Source organism: Antedon mediterranea, chromosome 3, assembly GCF_964355755.1.
Source record: "Antedon mediterranea chromosome 3, ecAntMedi1.1, whole genome shotgun sequence".
Classification (NCBI taxonomy): Eukaryota; Metazoa; Echinodermata; class Crinoidea; order Comatulida; family Antedonidae; genus Antedon; species Antedon mediterranea.
Genome location: NC_092672.1, coordinates 20522929 through 20528928, shown reverse-complemented (window position 1 = coordinate 20528928; position 6000 = coordinate 20522929).

Here is a 6000-nt window from a genome sequence, read left to right as displayed (position 1 = left end):
ATTGTTATAGTAGTATAAATAATCAAAATACAACTGATATGACCATTCTAAAACTTCTGGTGAAGTTTTATTAATTTCTCTAAATAAATCAATGATTAAAAATGTATAATAATGGCATTTCAACTAAGTATTAAATAGGCTGTGTACATCATAAGTTAACAGTTTTTAGTCTCATTGAGCTTTATAGCTCCATGATTTGGTAGACTGCAATTGTATTTTAAGAACAGCACTTAAAATTGATAAAATATAATAGAAATACAATTGAAAGTTTCTAATGTAAATGATTTTAATTAAGATAATTTACATTGGCAGATCTCACTCTGAATACATTTAACCATTTCAAATTAAACATCACTATGTTAAAAGACCTACTTAACAAACAATAAATTATATAGACACATTTAATATTAAAAACTCATTACAATCCAGCATTTGAGCAGAGAAATATTATTGAGGAAGGTTTTCATTTAATTTTCTCCCTGTTACCTTATTCAAGCTGTGACAATTGTATTTATCATGGCTCTGCACAACCATTAACAAACATCAGAATGGTTGTCAATATTATAATTATTAATAAACTACAATTATATAAAAACAATCTGATCTATTAAAAAAAGTGGTAGGTTATATAGGTTATATGATAATGTTACTATTGTAGTTTTAATGGAATGAAACTATGTTATGGAATGAATCTACAAAGGCATAGTATTATTCGCTGTTTAAACACTGTAATCATGTTGGATAAGGTATTCAGATTAAGGTGTATGTATATTCAGATGGGTAGTGTAAATCCCAAATTATTTTGTAAGTAATAATTGCATGTAATAAGTTTGTTTGTCCCAACATTTAGTCTGTCCATTTGTCTGTAGTCTATGCAATTTTTTTGTAAATTAAATCAAGCAAATTTACCAATCAGAATGTGATGGATTATCCGAACTGTTGCTTGTTATTGGTCAACGCACTTGCGTAGCGCCTACATTGCGTTGGCAACCAAAGCTTTAGTAAACCAAGTTTTATTTCTGGTTGACTATTATTTACTTTTGACAAAAAGCAAATAATCACCGTCAACTAGCACTGTATGTTTGATAGGCTTTATAACAGTTTTATGTATCATCATCTCCATCAAAGCAAAGAACTTATAACACAAGAATCTCCTGTTCTTCAATTTGCATTCAAAACACAGTATCGGAAGTACAGGGTTAAAAGGTCAAACTGGGCGACGCCATTTCATAGCATGGAGCAGCGCCCCTCCAAACTAGGAAGTCAAAACTATTAATTCCTATAGAGGGCTCAGTCAATTACTCTATCCCCCTATAGCATTAGCAGATCCCCTCTATGATTTTGACTTTCTAATTAGATGAGGGCGCGCTACTCCATGGCTCACAATGGCGCCACCCATTAGCTCTATTCTATCTCACAATGCCTTTCGAAATTGTTACGCGCTTCGGACGAACAGGAGATTCTTGTGTTATAAGGTACAATAGTATAGAAATATACCAATTTATTTGTATTTTAGTTATTCTGGTTTTTTTTTAGGCTTCATCATTCAAATGTATTTATTCTGAATTAATTTGAATGTTAATGTAAGAGGCTGAATGTAATGACAATGAGAGTATTATTGTTTTACAGTAGAATGAAACTATAAGTATAAAATTGTCAGTCATAAATGAATATATGATGGAAAGAAAAACATTTTAAAAATCCCAAATTTTTGTTAAAGGGTGGATGAGTAGAATGTATGAATGACTGATTCTAAGAGGTATCTGTTGACTATTAATTTACAATAGAAATGAAAATACTGACAATGATTAGTACTACTATTTAATATTAGCTGTTGCTGTTAATTTACAATAAAACCTACTAGTGACTTTATGACAGTATGGTAGACAAAGGTGGATGGTAGATGAAAGGATACGGTAATCTACACAGAATAAAAAATATTAATCTGCACATGCTTATGCACAGTATACTGAGCATACTCTGTTCTGTTCATTATCAGGACTTATATTTGGTCGATTTAACATTCAATCCAATGGACGGAGTAAAGTTCATTGCATCATTTTGAAACCTTGCAACAATAAAAAATGGCTGATCAGTACGCAAAGGGAATACACATTGTAGTTTTTCATTTTTAGTTAAACTTAATTAAAACATCATATTTTGTCATTAATGTATATTATAATATGTGGTGGCTGTGAATTCAATTCAATTTAATTTCAATTCAATAACATTTATTCAATACTGGTAAGACAATTAAAACAAGCATCCTCGTAGCCTCTTTTTAAGGATTTTATTAGGTGTGTTGTTTTAATTCATCCTTTTGAACTTTGCTAACTAAACTTTAAATTTTAGTTAGTTATTTTAGTTAAAATAGTGTCAATGACCAACTTAAGGAACGATCAATGTTTTAAATTTTTTTCATTTTTGAAACAAGTTTATTTTTAATCTTTGATATTTTGTGGATAAATAAAGTTTGAATTTAAAAGAATGAACAGTCTGTTAACAAATATTAAGCTTTACAAAATCATAATAATAAAGTTGATCTTTTTATCTTGTGATTTTCAAATAGTATACTGTTGACATTATTACTTATACTTGAATGAATGCTATAAAGTAAGCATTGATAATCTATCATTGTTCTAAATTATGAAAATCTGTAGCAACACCAACATTACAGTGGGTAGATTTATATTTAAACGTTGAATCATAGCTTGCCTCTTGTTATTTGGAGTCAGTTTTATACTATGTTGTATTTATTATTATTGAAATAGATGATTAACAAGGCCATATACATGGCTGCAGTCAAATGCGCAAATTTTAGTTAGTGTTTTACCGACCGACCGACCTACCGACCGACATAGTGAGCTATAGAGTCTCATTTGCACGCGACCAAAAATGCCAAATTAGACTAAGACAAACAAATACTACCGTATAGCTCAGTGATTAAGTTCACTTACTGTAGGTTGACCCTGGTCTTCCCAATTTCAGGTTTTTTTATGTATATACTAAAATAGACCGAATAATGAAATGAAATCATCATCTACTGTAGTTTAATGCTGGTAATTGTTTTTCTTATATTTTAAATGCTATTTCAATTAAAAGGTGTTTCGTAAAAAAGGTCTAAAAAATTAAATTAAATTAAATTTTTTACAGATTTTTTGGTTTTTATTGAACAGTACACTGGTACTGAAAGTGCTAACAATATAAACAGAATTTAAGTAAAATAAATAATGAGTGAGGGCACTGTGTAATATAAAATGTATAGGCCCTTGTAATGTATTATAGAAAAAATAATTACAAACTAAAAATGGGTCTAATGGGTCTATGTTACATCCTTTAATATCATTGCTCTTCGCTTAATGAGGAGGTGGTGGTGGACGGAGTTGGTAGTGTGTTGACAATAAAAGAGAGTATGGCCAAATGCATTACTAAAAATGATGAATAAGACATCATACTAAAATATTCAGTACAACTAGCATCTTTGATCATTATAATACAGGGATCATAGGGCATTTAAGTGACTTGTCTGAAAAACAATTTGTGAAAATTGCACTTTTAAAATACAAAATCATATGTAAGAACAATTGAAGGTTTGTGAAATTTGATGTCTCTCTGAAAAAAAAAATTATTCTTAACAACATTTTGTTGAATGTGCCATTTTAATGTAACATAATAGTTATCCATTTTGACAAAAAATTTGATCTAAAAAATGTATTTACCGTACCTGAAAAAAATTTCAAATTAAATGTTTTAATGAAAATATGTTCAAATTGGCTGCCAGCCAATGCAGCCAATGGGTTTTTGGTTGAATTAACCATTTATTTGTCATTTTATAAGTGAAATCACTATTTTTTTTTTACGAGTGAAGACATACTTAAATAGCTCTGCATAATATATATTTGATTCAGAAATCCTTACAAACAAATCACCATCTTTGTCATACGCATAATGTATTTAAATAAAAATGTTATGAACATTCTAGAACACAATTATTGTTTTGTTTTTTTTTTACAAAATGTGATAGTTATTATTGACAGAAGTGCTATATGTGATTCGCTTTTTATAAATCAATAAAACAAAAAAAGAATTCTATAATTGGCTTTAATTTAAAGTCAACTGAAATCTAATAACATAGAACATTTTGCTGTTATTATAAATTAATTGATTTCAAGATTTAAATCATGAAGATTTTGTAATATTGTGGGAGAATTCAACATTGTTTTAATCAAATTAATAATAAGCATAATCTAATTAATAATTATTTATATCATCTTATCAACTATTGTACGTTTTTCCCTACGACTGATGACAATTACAAAAAAAAAATGCAGAACTTATTTATTATTTTTACACAAACCATAGGCCTACCAATTTTGATATTTTATCGGGTATTACAATTCAGACATCTCTGATCATTTACCTATTTCAAAAATAATAGAAAATACAGATCTTTACAGTTTATCAACATAGTAGCGTTGAACGCATTTTTTGTTTAGCTACCAACCATGCAGCGCCCTCTATCATTGTGAAGTCACACCATGATACTCTATAGGCCTACAAATTTTGATATTTTATCAGGTATTACAATTTAAACATCTCTGATCATTTACCTATTTAAAAAATAATTGATTATGATTAACTTTCAATAAGGTTGACGTTCTTGACCATTGATACTGAATTACAGATATAGGTGCATTTTGCTTTGATCTTTCTCCAACTGATTCGTCTAAACTGTACAGTTAATCCTAATGTTGGATACATTTTTTATAATACTTTTTGAAGTTAAAAAAAAACAAAACACTAAAACAACTATTGATGACACCCTCTACACACCCCACCTAAATAAATTTAGTAAACATTAGCATAAACTTTTAAAAATTCATAAAAGTTCAAATATTTCAAGATATAAAAAGTATAGCCACATTTGTAAAACTCTGTAATTCTATATATTCTAAAATGGCAAAGACCTAATCTCTTAATTACCACCTCCCATTTATATCTGAAACAGAAGTGCTTAATATAATTAATAATTTGAATTCTAGTAAAGGTTCAGAGCATGATTCTTAAAATGGTTGCTCCATAAGCCATCTCACATACGCCATTAATTAATCATTCATGATGGGTTCTGTACCTAATCATATTAAATGTAAATCCTGTATTTAAAAACGGATACTTTACTTTTATACCAATCTTAATTTTACCCATTTTTTCAAAAAAATAATGAAAAATGTATGCATACAATACCACTTGTCATGCTTTTCTTGAACTCACTAATTCTGTTAATACTGCTTTTGAAAGTACATTTCTAGATTTATCAAAAACTTTTGATGTTGTTAACCATGGTATTTTCAAGTTGTTTCGCTGTGGTATTTTTCTTAGATTGGTTTAAAAGCTATTTTACAGACCGAAATCATTATTTCAAATTAATAATTAGTAAATCTTCCAGACAACCTTTTTATGCAGATGATTCAGATTCAGATTCAGATTCAGATAATATTTATTTAGATAATAATGAATGAATATATACAAAATAGAAAAAAGATATTAAAGTGAACATAGATAAAGCAGTAATTGGTAGTCATTATTATCATGGATCCCTTCTAGAAGTTAAAAACTTGTCTCGTAGGGACCCATAACAAAACACATTACTAAAAAAATAAAAATAACCTAGAATATACAGTACAACTTCATTTTATTTTAATAACAATATTGATTTCTTGTTGAACTTTTTACAAAGTTTAGAGTTAAGTAAGCTAGTGAATGGTTCACTACAAACAAATTATTAATTAATACGGCTAAAACAAATTGTATTAGATATAAACTTACACACAACAATTGTTATATTTTTTTTGATGGAAAATTAATATAAAGTGAAGTATCATTCCTTGGTCTTTTAATTGGATTATTGGCTGCCAACAATTTTTATCAAATAAAATATCTAAATATATTAGTATTCTAAAGAAATTAAAATAAAATGTTTTAATTATACAGTACTGTAAC